At 47.2% G+C, this 13,316-nt stretch overlaps 1 protein-coding gene across 16 annotated transcripts in view; it reads right to left on the bottom strand.

Moving 5' to 3' along the window:
* The window catches only part of FOXP1 (forkhead box P1), a 391,349-nt gene that overhangs the window by 112,270 nt on the left and 265,763 nt on the right, over positions 1 to 13,316 (bottom strand). The window contains exon 1 of one of the 16 annotated variants that reach the window (XM_074603313.1): positions 10,852 to 10,933. The exons of 13 other annotated variants lie outside the window; for them this stretch is intronic. The gene's annotated coding sequence lies outside the window, so the exon portion shown is untranslated. Of the gene's footprint in view, positions 1 to 4,806; positions 5,668 to 9,763; positions 9,783 to 10,851; positions 10,934 to 13,316 lie in introns of those variants that run through there. 2 more of the 16 variants (XM_074603317.1, XM_074603314.1) reach the window with 2 other exon arrangements.

Below are 13,316 nucleotides of genomic sequence, written 5' to 3' on the forward strand. Positions count from 1 at the left end.
TCTAAAACGGTCCACGTCCCTGCGAGTGGTACAAGGAGCTGCCGGGCACGGACACACACCAGGGCGGGCGAGCATCTGTGCTCCCACGCACACAACCACCCCTGCCGTCGGTTCAGCGTCAAGAACCAGAAGACCCCACAAGCCTACCAATTAATACAATGCAACAAAGGAAACCTTTATGCAGAAAATGCTAAGTACGCTTAAAAAAAAATGTTATTTTTATTGAATTAGCTTATTTAGCTGTTAAAGCATCTTCAAGGGTGGGTACAGGCAGCAGAAATAAAACCTAGAAGACTTAAGGGGATGGGCAACAAATACTCACCTACTTAAGAGGGGTGTTGTATGGCTTATTTAATTAATGAATACTTGTAACGCACTCTGAGTTGCTCAGACAAGAAGCGCTATACAGTACAAGCGCAACATATTATTATATATTATTAAGACTGGCTCTGCAGAAGAATAATTCCAGGTAAATGTGCAATCAAATGATCATTTTAGTTCCCAGTAATTAGATTCAATAGGCCAAAAAAAACACAGAAGCCTTTCTTTAATCATACACTAAACAATCAGAACATCCCTAACCTTTCAAGCTACAGCCTTTTTGAATAAAACATCATCAACTTATAGATATTATTCCAAAAAGAACCAGTCACCATATGTGTTGTCTCTTTGAAATACAGTTGCTATAGCAGACCCTGCATGCATTTCATGTGATATGATCATATTCTATCCGTTCTGGCAGCTGAGAGGTTGCACAACTAAAATTGGCTGCCAGAAATTTTTGAAGATTCCCAGAACAAGTAGCCGTGCTTGCTTCCTACTCGAGCTGGCCGCCAAGCTCTGTGCAGCTTGGCAGGGTGGCCGCTGCCACCACGAGCCCTTACCACGGTTGACCCCACACCAACGAAGATCTCTGCCCGTGGGGCCAGGCACACAATGGCAAGGCTCCGATGGAGCAAAGCCAGGGCTCTGTCCCCGCTCCAGTCCCACCTGCACAGCACCCACATCCCTGCACACCCACCCTTGTGCAGGCTCTCCGCTCGAGGTGACATCCACACCTCCCTGCTCCGTGTTCGGCTGGCACTTGTCCAGATGCTGAGAGCTGGTGGGACCAGCGATGGCGAGAGGGAAGGACGAGCATGGAGGGTGGAGCAGGACATGAAGGAAAGGATTAATAAGAATGAGAGTAATGAATGAGGTGGCCAGAGGGATCATCACGGATACAAGGAGCCAGGATAGACAGAATAGCCAAGGGAGAAACACGGAGGCGCGGGTGAGATGGCGGCAAGCTGACAGCTCTGGGGATTGCAGCTTGAAATGGCATTTCCCATCTCTCTTCTCTCAAGATTTCGCTCTTCCGCTTATAAATAACTGACAGCAATAAGAGCTAAGCATCAGATGAGCTTGGGTTTAAGATGTGGAAGGTTGTTTATAGCTCAAATCTGGTTCTAACTGAACATCTGCATCAAGTAGCTACTGCATCCTTGGTGGTATGGTGAATCCAGGGATTCCCAAGTGCCTCTGCCTTTCTACATTTCCCTGCTCAGCCTTTCCTCTCTCCGGCCCCAGACCAAGCACTACCCCTGCCATTTCAAAGTCTCATCCGCACTCCTTACACACGATGGGATGCGTAGAAGACAGACGGCTAGGCTCAGTGCGGGAAGCACCAGCCCTCATTCCTCTTATATGCAAAGTATTTCAAGCTCATTTGGAGTGCCTTCATGAAATTAATTTGCTGATGTCAGTTCAAGCCTGGTGGACACCTGCCCACATTATGCCGGCACATCCCATTTAATCCAAGCCGACAAGCGCCGCACCCCTACCCCCTTCTCTGGTTCCGCACAGCAACAGCTTCCGCCTGGAGCCCGTGGCTGGGCACCGGCGTGGGAGCCCTGCTGAGGCTGCCGATGCCACACAGCACTCAAGCGAGGATAGGCAGGGAAATTAATTTGAGAGCAAAGTCAGTCCCACAACCTTCATCAGCACGGAGATTCGCAAGCAGGCCTGTACATTAATAAAGCTTCCTGTGGGAGTAGATGTTGCCTTTGATTTGCATGTGAATTCAATGCTAGTGAGAAGTGCCAGACTGTCAGACATGGAGACCAAAGTCTCTTATCTTTCCAAAAGCTTCTGTAGCAGTTTCCCCACATTTCCTTAATCATCTGCCTTGTCCTCAACTTACTGAACAGGCAGTAGAGAGAGTAAAGCTGGACTCAGTTCAACTCCTGCTGCTGCCAAGTCCTGAAACAAGGGTGCCAGGACTGTTTACTGCTAGCCAACAGCTCTGCTAACGTGGCCCTCTCCTCATGAGCGGGTGGCTCTGACATCTCCAAGCTCTTTTCACACATTCCTCTCCACTGCCATAGTTACATCCTAAATCTCCACCATGAGCTTGCACTTCTGCAAGTGAACAATTGCCAGGGGCCGCGGTAAACCAGCTCACGTTTGTGCATCCAGGCAACTGAGTTCTCCTTCATGGGACCAGCAGGTAGAGACACCGAAAGCCCCCGAAACCACAGAGGTGCTTCGGATACCTGGGACCATGATTACAGGGACTTGGGAATCCCTAGATTTACCAAGCGTGGCCCTGGAGACATTCAAGGCCAGGCTTGATGAGGCTCTGAGCAATCCCATCTAGTTAAAGATGTCCAGGCTTACTGCAGGGGGGTTGGACTAGATGACCTTTAAAGGTCCCTTCCAACCCAATGCATTCTATGATTACCAGCACCTGCGTTATGTGCTGCTTATCTGTGCTGCTCAAAGAGCCTGCAAGCCTGGTCAAGGCTGCTTGGGACAACCAGACCCACATACCAATCCTGGCCTCCAGCAGGTAATCACACAACATCGGCAAAGGTCCTCCTCTCTGCACTAAAATACAAACAGGAAATCTTCTCACCTACTGAAGGAAGAGGAAGAAAAGCATCCTCTAGCAAGCGCATCTTCTAAATGTCAGGGGTTTTGGTCACTATCAACAGGGATTTGAAAGGATGACATCAGTACAAGGCTCACTACCAACAGAGTCATCTTGATTCTGCTCAGTGCTACACCTAAATGCAAGATACAGTAAATGAACTCCCAAGCTACTTTCTTATCCATTAGGAAATCATGCAAAGATAAGGAGATTTTCTGGCATAAAACAGAGACCAGTAAATAGGCAACTGAAATGCTGTACTTCAGAGACATTGCACAAACTTGGGATGATATTTGGGAGCCAACATCGGGTGACACCTAACCCAGGAAGAATTTTAACAGCACATTCACTGTGAGATGAATCAAGCCTGTTTCATTCAAAGATGCCACAGAGTAAGTGGGAAGCCCCACCAAAAATCCCTCTCCCTGTGCTTAGGGAAGTGGCAACCATTTAATGTTTCCCAACTAGCTAAGCACTGGAGGGGAGGGGGAAGTACACATCAGAGATGACCAAGACAATTTTATTGCAAGATAGACAGAACGTGACTTGTTTGCCCAGCTGTTGTTTGCCCAGAACATCCGGCACCGTTATCACCCGAGTGATTTGACATTTTCACTCAAGTGGCTCTATCTTTTGGTTTCACCATCCTCTTGGGCAAGTTTTGCTCGGAGGGTAAAAATGTAGCCCTGCCTGTGACTTCATGTGGCTAGAAACTCCTGATTCGGGAAGGGGGCTGGGGAAGGGAAATACACTGGAAAAAAACGGTAGAACTTTAAAAATAGAAATGCTGCTTAAATGCCATATGCTTGCTTACAGTGTCAGTACATAAGGAAAACAGTAACAAGATCCAGTCCTATGGAGCCTCTTGCTAACTTGTTCCACCGCTGCAGCCAGTACAACAAGGCAGCAACTCTCCAACTGTTTTTCCATTAGCCTATTTCTATCGAAGAAAAAGAGCTCAAGCTCCTCCCAGCCCATCTGCTCAAACCAATATTAGTATCAATCAGCTATTAATGAAATATGAAGACCTACGGCTACAATGGGCCTGAGTGTAACACCAGGAGAAGCTTGTTTCCGCACCTGAGGTTTATCAGGCATGGAAGGACTGATCCAGGGAACTGCAGGATGTATGGAAAGGTATGTTGGAGGGTGGGGAGATGAGCAACAGACACAAGGATGCAAAAGAAACCGGCGTGCCTTGTCTCACTGCCAGTTCCCAGGGCAGTTGTGCAGGAACCGTCTGCCTCCGAAATGGAGAAGCATGCACAGAGAAGTTGCAAGAAGGGCACAAAACCAAATCCCATGTGTTTTTACAGATTCCTAAGGATATTGTGCCTTTCCAGGTGGACAAAGCTGCCCATCAGGAAAAGCAACTTGAGAAAGGAGGAAGGAAGTGTTCCCAGAAATCAGAGATGGTCCCGCGGCCATGTGAAGTGTCCAAGCAGTAAATCTGGAAACTTACTCGCCAGCCAAGACCATCATCTGTCCGTTATTTCAGTTATGGTCATTAAAAAGCAAAACACAGCACAACAAGCAGAGAGAGATGAGACAGAAGATATTTTCAGGGCAAAATCTGCCCTTAGAGAAAACATGTTACCCCAGTCCCAAACTCCAGATGCGAGACCTTCTGTGTTGACCTCTGAGCAATAACAGATAGCCAGATCCTCACCCAGCTAAGACTGCTGCTAAGCTTTCCCCACCGTATTTTAGGCAAAGAATGGCTTTGCAGCATCAGGCATGCAGTTCTCCCACCATCTATATTTCCCCGAGTTTCACAATGGCTTTAGGGACTGAGGGACAGCCTGGTCAGCAGCTAAAGGGCCCTCTCCCGGCGGAGGCACGGCCCACCACTCAGAAGGGTTTCTTGCTTCCCTTTAGTCTCGCAAGGCAAGTACCTTTGTTTCTCCCGGGTGGGACGAGGAGGGATTTAGACTCAGCCAGCAATCTCTCTTCTTTCTCAGCTCCCATCTGTCCTCACACCCCGCTCCACTCCACAGCTGCTCCCAGCAGAGCGGTAAGATGCAGCTCACAAGCTCGGAAGCCCGGATGCACCCGAGCTTCAGAGCTGCTTCATGTCTCTCCCACTCCTGCTTCCTCTATCTCCTCTCCTGTGACACCCTCTTCTCCTGGAGCAGCAGATGTAGAGGAGCGGTGGTAGGAGGCAGACACGTTGGAGGGGAGCCCTGCTGCAGCTCTCCTCCGACAGGCTGAGGAGCCGCACAACGTGTGGAAACCGGCGAGGAGCGGAGCAGTATGTAAAAAGAAAAAAAAAATAAAAAATAGTGCAAAGCGACAGCAGTGGGTAGTGCTGTTCCTCTGGGAGGAACAGAACAGGGGGAGGTGAGAAGAACCAACTAGAGAGAATAGGAAAGGAACCAAAATGAAGAGGAGGAATAAAATGTAGAAGATGCAAAAAAGAGAAGCAGATGTTCTTGCAGCACTTATTCCCTCTGACATTCGTACCTAGCTCTTTCATCTTCCTCCAGAACTGAGAAACAGGCTGCTACGTGCTCCCTCCCTGTTCCCACCACCCTGACCCTCTGTGCCACACATCAAAATGAGCCAAGGCCAAGAGCTCCAACACTGCTCCCAGCACCAGAGCGGGGAAACCTGGGGATAATTACAGGCAGGACACAGAGCTATGCTACAGGACACAGCTAGGATCCAACATACCTGGGTGAAGCAGCTTCTTTGCCACCCTTGGATTCAAATCACCCCCATCCCCATCTCATCCTCTATTTCTTTGTTTCATTAAATAATCCTCCTCCATCTACCCTGTACCCAACTCCACTCCACAGGTGCAGCAGAGGGATGCTGCGAGCCAGAGGAGATGCCGCCGGTTGTCTGTACCCAGCGCCTCGCTGAGCTGCAGCTCCTCTGCAAGGCTGGCTCCATCCAAGGGGCCACCAGCCAACTCCTCAAAGAGGAGAGCTTCAACAACAATCCTTTACTCAAATAAAATGATCAGCTGGCCCTGAAGACTTTGCTTAGATACAACAGACTGATCTAGCCAAGCGACTAACGGGTGATTCCCGTGCTGGAAAAAGAGAAGGGACCTGGAGGTCCACATGTACAAAGCCCAGCTCACATCCTGTCCCTGATGTGACGGGGGCAGGCTTGGAGCAAGGGAGCTGGCAACATGCCTCACGCTGAAGCATCTCCTAGAATAGTTCAGTCATAAGGACAGAAGATGAGTCTTTATTTTTCTTCCAGCAGGCTTAGTTTCTTTCCTCTGGAATAGATCCTGGCTATCAGTTGAGGAGACCCCCTCCAGAAAAAGGCACTGGAAACAGAAACCCTTTCTTCCAAACCCACAGGATGGAGCTGCCTGTGCCTCAGCGCTGCTGCACTTCATCCTTGTGGGTGCTGAGGTTACAGACTCGATGCTCCTGCCTTGCCACCCCACAGCCCACCCCATGGCTGGCAGGGTCCCTGTCTGCCACCCCAGCTCTGCAGCAGTGGGGACCCAGCCCCACGCAGGGGGACAACAGGGATTTGCCTCCAAAACACCTGATGTTAATTTTGGAATTTATTCATGAATTCCACCAAGTCGGGGGAAAGGTGGTCGAGGTATTTTCTTCAAATAGGCAGACACGCAAGTGGGATGGAAGGGGGCAGGCAGCAAGAGGCAGCAGGGGAACAGGTCAAACGCAGCAAACCCTAAAAACCTGAGAGCCCCGAACCAGCCACAACAGTGACAACGGCTACAAAAATCCCATTCCTCAGGCACAAACGAAATCCTCAGGCGGTTACACTGTAAAAACACCTTCTGTCTCCTCTTTTAAAGAGTCACAGTCAAGACTCATCAAAGCCATTTAAAAAGCGTCTGGCAAAAAGTTCCCAAACATTAAAAATGGCTCTCTTTATTTTGGCATGTCAGGATTCACAGCATGTAGCGGTCTGTACCAGCAAGAAAGGAGGGATGGGCCAACACATCCTGGTAAAATGAGAAAGGATACAAATCTTGGCTCCCCATGCAAACTGAACCAGAACTGAACTATGTCTGAGTGATGAAAAAAATCTTATGGGATTTCCAGCTCGTTTCTGTAGGCTCGAGATCAGATTCTGAACTACTGTGTTTATCCAAAAGTGAACCAGACCTTTGAATATTTGGAGGACTATTCACTGCTGAGCCGCGTTTTTCTTGGATGTCAAAAGCACGGGAAGTTCTCATATTTTTTAATAGAGAAGAGAAGAGAAGAGGGGTAAGGTGGGGGGGAGAAGGAAGAGTGCCTTTTTGTTGCTACAACATAAATAGTATATTGCATACAGCTGCTTGCGCGCTTCCCTGTCTGGTCAACAAAACAGGGAACATATTTTAAGCTTGTTTTCCAAAACACTGTATGACAAACTTGCACTCAGAGGCCCACGAAATAAAGCCCCTGACTGTGGACATCTCACCACACACCATCGGACACTCGCTGCTGCTGCGTGAGTGAAGAAAGCAAAATGTTGCGACAGCCCAAAACATGGTAAACTAACGCTGTAAATCACATCTCTGTACTTCCAAGCCTATGGCACAACCTAATTTAGAATAGCTTCTAAAAACTTTAATTTTAAAAGATTCTGGTAAAGCAAAAATAGGCAAGGTTCAGATGGAGGTGACAAAAATGATTAGAGGACTCGGCAGATAGGAGGAAAGATTGATAAGGGTGGGAGTGTTTAGTTTAGCGAGAGATGAGTAAGAGGGGAGATGATAAAAGTACACAAATTGTGACTCGGCCTGAGAAGGTACATCTGGCGCTATTTGCTATTTCTCATAACGCGAGAGAAAGGGGACATTGAATCAAGTCAGGAAGCAACAACCACCAAAAAAAAAAATTAAAGCAGATAAAGGGATTTTTTTTTCTTTTCTTTCTTAATACACAACTCATAATTACTCTCTGGAACTTACTGTCACAAGATATCACCAGTGCCAAGAGCACGGGGAGGATGGAAAGAAAGGATTAGACACTTGCACAGATAGTAATGAGAGCATTTACAGCTACCTTTGGAAAGATAAAAATATAAATTACGGTACAAATGTTTATGCTTCAGGGCACGAGCCAACCTTTAATCGCTGGAGGCTAGGAAGAAACTTTCCCCCAGGGACAGGTCCTCTAACTGTCCTTCAGGGGCCCAAGGACAACAGCCAGGGCTGGAGAGACCCCTCCTGCCCCTCTGCCTTCTCAGGTATCTCCATCCTGCACCACTGACCCTGAACCCCATTTCCCAGCCCATCCAGAGCCCCTTCAATGAGCCACCGGGCACAGGGGGGCTGCCCACGTCACCTGGCCCCAAGCCGCTCATTTCCTCTTTCTTCTTCGCATCACATTTAAGTTTCAGGTCCTTATTTCGCCAGCCCTTCCTCTCCCTGGTATTTCAACTGCCATTTTCTCCTCCCTCAAAACTAAACCCACGGCTTCAGTCCCTGACACCCATTTGGGCTCCCCACCGAGCGCTGACCCCCTGGAGCCGGCGGGCGAAGCATCCACCTCCTCCTCCCCGGACCCACCAGCGATGCGCATACTTGAGCGCAACTTCAAGATGTCAGGCAAATTTTCCTTTTTTTGATCTGAAGCCGTTCCGTGGAAGGAACCTAGGTCCCCGAGGAGGAGGACGAGCCTCCTGATGATACGGCACCTGCGGGGCAGCAGCAGTCAGGCGCTATTACGGACTGCGGAGCTCATCAACGCGCTGGAACTGACATGCGATTCGGGGAGACAAAGAGAGATTTTGAAAGCAAGTCAGTCTATTAAATTTATACCTACCTGCACAATGTGAAACAAACCACATCTCGGTTTCCTTTCATGTGCATGACAGTCTTAACTTGTTTCTTTTAATCCCATAAAAGCAGCTAAAGCATGCAACATGCTTCCCAGAGATGAGGCAAACCGGTGCTTTACTTCCTGACAGTGATTTAGTTTATAGGGTGGTTTTTTTTCAGGGAAGATAATGAGCATTGTCCTAAGCTGGTATTACAAAAGGAAATACTACACGCTGCGTGCTAGACACCTGGCATTTAAAAAAGAATCACATAAATTTACACTGTCTGTAACGGACCAAATACAGCTGCAACCCCTCGCGCTGCACAGACACCGGTATCAGCGGCAAAAAGCTCCCAGCAGCACTCTCCAAGCTTTCTTCAGAAGTCAGCACCCTTCTACAAATGCAAAGTGCCTCTCGTTTAGTCAGTCATACCCGACGTAGGGCTGTGGAGAGGACCAGGGCTGTGCTGAGGCAGAAAGGACCATGTAATAAATCCAGCAAATCCAAAGGGTGAAGCAGTAATCCATGGAAACGTTCCACCCAAGAGGGGGTTTTAAATGCCTTTAATTCCCAGCTGCAAACCCAATAAGCTGCCAGAAGGCGGAGACCGCTGAACACAAGGGGTTAATGGCCTTGCTAAAGAAAATTATACACATAATTTCCTTTTATCATAAAACAATACGTTTATTATTTTCTGTATATCTGTTAAAGGGCATGGCCTTCTGAGTGGAAAACAAAACACAGCTCAGTCACATGTTTATTTGCTTCAGCTACTCCCTTTCCCTTCTGATAAATAATCAAACATGCCATCCAGAAAAAACAAAACCAGTGAGCTGGGAAATTTGATGGTCATCAAATAGACTAAGATACCAAGAAAAGCAGCCCACTGTTCCCACAGCGAGTTTTCTGCCCCACACCTACACTAACATCTGAGTAAATAACTTCAGTCACTCTTTCCATTTTCCCCATGCAATTACTCCTACTGTTAAACAAATTGTCCTTAAGGCAGTTGCAAACACCATTTTTTTTTCCTGCAAAGTAGAACAACTTCTGAACATTAAAAAGCCAGACTAGCAATATATTTTAAAAATATGTTTGTTGTACTTGCGGTTTGGCTGAACACACAGCTTGATTTCTCTCTCTCTTGCTCTCTTTTCTAGGAAGATGGGGGTTTACAGTTTAAAATTTTAAAGCGTATTTGGATCTCGGAGAGGCAGGAAAAGCCTCCAGGAGGATGGGTTTTCTCCATAGGGCAGGCAGCATATTTTCCATTTTCTCTTATGTTTCACACTATAGGAACACCACGAATGCTTACCAAAAAAAAAAAAAGTTACCTGCTATTTCAGCGGACTTTTGAGGGGGGAGAAACAACTGAGAAATACCAAGTAGTTTTTTAAGTCACTTGAACAGAGAGGGAAAAATCCAGCATACGTGTCGCAACATGGATTACCCAGAGGATCTATGCTATCTTCCAACAACCCCTGAAGACCTCTCATACAACAATCATTAATACTGAAAAACGGCAGAGAAAATCCCTCACGTGAGAAGTTAACAACCATTACCCGGCGTGAGCACGCTTTCCCTTTCCTTTTGTAGTACCACAGGTCTAAACAATAGTAATATGAATGAGATAATAGCCATGCTTGTCTCAGCAGCCTGATTTTTATTAGCATGAAATTGGTACAAATATTAGCGAGGCTGGTTCACAAGCAGTGCCAGAGCCATGATGCAAACAATTTGTAGAAAACAAAAAGCCACTCGGCGGGCTTGCACCTCTCTCTTTTGCTGCCCAGAACAACAGCCACATTTCCTTTTTTTGGGGAGGTTGTTTGGTTGGGGTTTTTTTTGCCACTTGTGCAAGTGCAAGGAGAAGCCACAGCACCCGGGGAGCAGCAGGGTCGGTGACACAGGGCTGCTCCTGCTACAGAGGGACATCGCGACGGGCGCCCCGAAAGAGGACTTAGTCCTCGCCACGGTTCTCCGAAGCCGTGCCAAAAAACCCACCCTTGTTGTCCACACTGCAGTAAACAACCTGAACCAGCTTCTTTTGCTTTAAACCCAAGCAATTCCCCTCCGTGCGCTGCCAAGCTGCCGGCGCAAGGCAGCAAGATAAAAGTTCAGCCCTGCCTGCACGCTCCTTTTCTCTGAGCGCTCGCAGAGAGAATGAAGAGTTTAACAGAGTAAGCTCTTACTGTCTGCCTTTAGATTTCCGTCTTCACGCTGGAGATGTGTTTCTGGCTGTTTCTGTGAAGCGGGGGCCGAAGAATGGTAAAAAGATGTTTGAATAAACAGGAAGTGCTGTGCAGCCGGAGTGCAGGCTGGAGGGAGACGGCGCTGGAGCACTGCCCTTCGCCGGCAGCCACCGGGTCTCTGCCTCCACAGTAGCAACCTCTGCTTTTACTAAATGACAAAGAAACCGCAAAGCATTCCTTCCCTAATTCTCCCCTCGCAAAGTGGCGAGATCGGCGGGAGCTCGAAGGTAATCTCAAAGTTGGGTTTAGCACTACACCAGGCGCAAAAATCTAGCAATTCGGCGTTATTAAATTCAACCTCCCCCCCCCCCCGCCCCCCATCTGTAAGCAGAAACATGCAGAACTAATTATGTCCCGAACTAGACCAAACAGCGGCAAAAAGCACACCTCTCTCCTGTATCTAGGCAAATTCATATTTGCACATAAGTTCAGCCAAGCTTGACTTTCCTACCCTCTACAGTGCTGTAACTTGCTCTTAAAACCGGCTGGCGAGGCTGGCCGGGCTTCAGGGCTGTTTTCTCTAACTGCGTGAATTGAAATATAAACAACCAGCCAAAAAATGCAACTTGTCTCGGGCGCAGGACTTGCATCCAGCATCTCCGAAAGCGTGCGTTTGTTTAGCATTCCGGCAGATGCTTTCCCTTCGTCGTCGTCTCCTTTCCCTCCCTAAAACAAGCTACCTATTTAACTCGAGATGACTAACTAACTGTCTCCCCACCCAATTATCAAAGCCCTGTCTTCTGTCATATTGGTGACATGACACAGATATTGTCAAGCAAAAGTAAACCGGGGCTGGCACTCGAAGGCAGCTCGTGAAGAGATGAGCAGTCGAACAGCCATATTCAATAAAAAAGAGGAACAGGATTCCTTTAGAAAATGTATTGCTGTTGTGGCAACGTGCTGCTGCCACTGAAGGGACTGATTTGTTATTTAGCATGTAGTCTTGGACTGTCTGTCATTCTGGGTGCTAATGCTCTGCTAAAATAACTCATTGGGAGCTGTCAGTGGGATGTTTACATAGGCCCCCAATCTTTTCTTCATACAAGGAAATTTTTTACTGGAATTCATCTTCTTTTGATCTCACATTCAAAGCAACAGCAGCTTGATAGACATGCAAGTCTGAAAGCAAATCCAGACGCTGAAGATAAACCGCCAGAGTATGACAGGCAGGAGCATCTAAAGCTTATAAAAATGAAGAGAACAGCATGTCGTCTGAGTATTACAATAGCAGAAATCAAGAGACATATTAGGTGGAACTGATCAGCCACAAAAACAGTTCAAAAGGCAGATCATAGAAACAGAAGACTAAGCTAGGGGAAAAAAAAAATTGGAAAGATCTGCTTTACAGAGGCATCACCTCCTTTCTGAGTACCACAGCGTTTCCACTCCAGCATGTAAACTTAAGGGGAAAAAAAGAGGAGGGCTTGTGCTGCCTCTACTAACTCAGCAGTTCTTACCTCCAGCTCACCAATTAATTTGCCAAGTGTACGTTTCAATTACGTGTTATTCAAAGTGAAATAAAAATAGGACACTGTGCCACTTGTGTCTAGCCCAGCCCTCCAAAACCCCACAGGGACGGGGAATCGGTGCCTCTTCCTTAGGAGCCCGGGGAATGGCATCCCCCTGCTCAGCGCGAGAGGGGCCCTGGCCTCAGCCCCGGCCACCATGTTAGCCTGCGCGCCTTTCAAAGGGCTGAGTCTTGGGATGCTCCGGAGCTCTGCCTCTCCCACTGGGGCAGAAACATTAGTTCAGAAGATAATTTTATTTAAATTGAATTACGTGTGCCATGGAGTCTGCAGATACGTACCAAAGATGACACTTGCCGGGAAACAATTGCTGAAACTTTCTCTAGAAATCCATACATTTTTAATTTTTCTTCCCCAAATAAGCTTCTTATTCTAATGGAAGTCAGCAAATATAATGAAAAAGTAATTCTCAAACAATTTTGTACTTAGAGCTGTTTGTTAACAAACACGGAACGAGCAGCAGTGTTAGGTTAAAGGGCAGCAGGATTCCACATTATAATTTAGCCTGCGGTTATTTCTGATTAAGAACACCCTCCGGGACAGCAAAGCAAGATCTTCTTTTGCAGCAGGCACAGCTTTTAAAATTAGCCTCTTCTGCATAATAAAACCAACACGAAAACTGTGGATTTAAAACTGTATTAACCAATTTGAAGTGGTGCAATCAGTTTATGTCGCGCTTTCTGCAAAACACCCTTCCCTGCCTTAGTCAAGTCACAAATGTAAAAATGCCTCCTGGATTCTGAAACTGTTGTAAGAAAGTCACCTTCTGTCATGCTTATGTAGCTATCTAATGTGCTAAAGGCTGATTATTTATCTTTAAACTGTACTAGTTTAATCTTTTAAGGTCACCACTAATCTGCTCCAACCTTTTAAAAAATA

This window comes from Larus michahellis, chromosome 10 (assembly GCF_964199755.1).
Source record: "Larus michahellis chromosome 10, bLarMic1.1, whole genome shotgun sequence".
Classification (NCBI taxonomy): Eukaryota; Metazoa; Chordata; class Aves; order Charadriiformes; family Laridae; genus Larus; species Larus michahellis.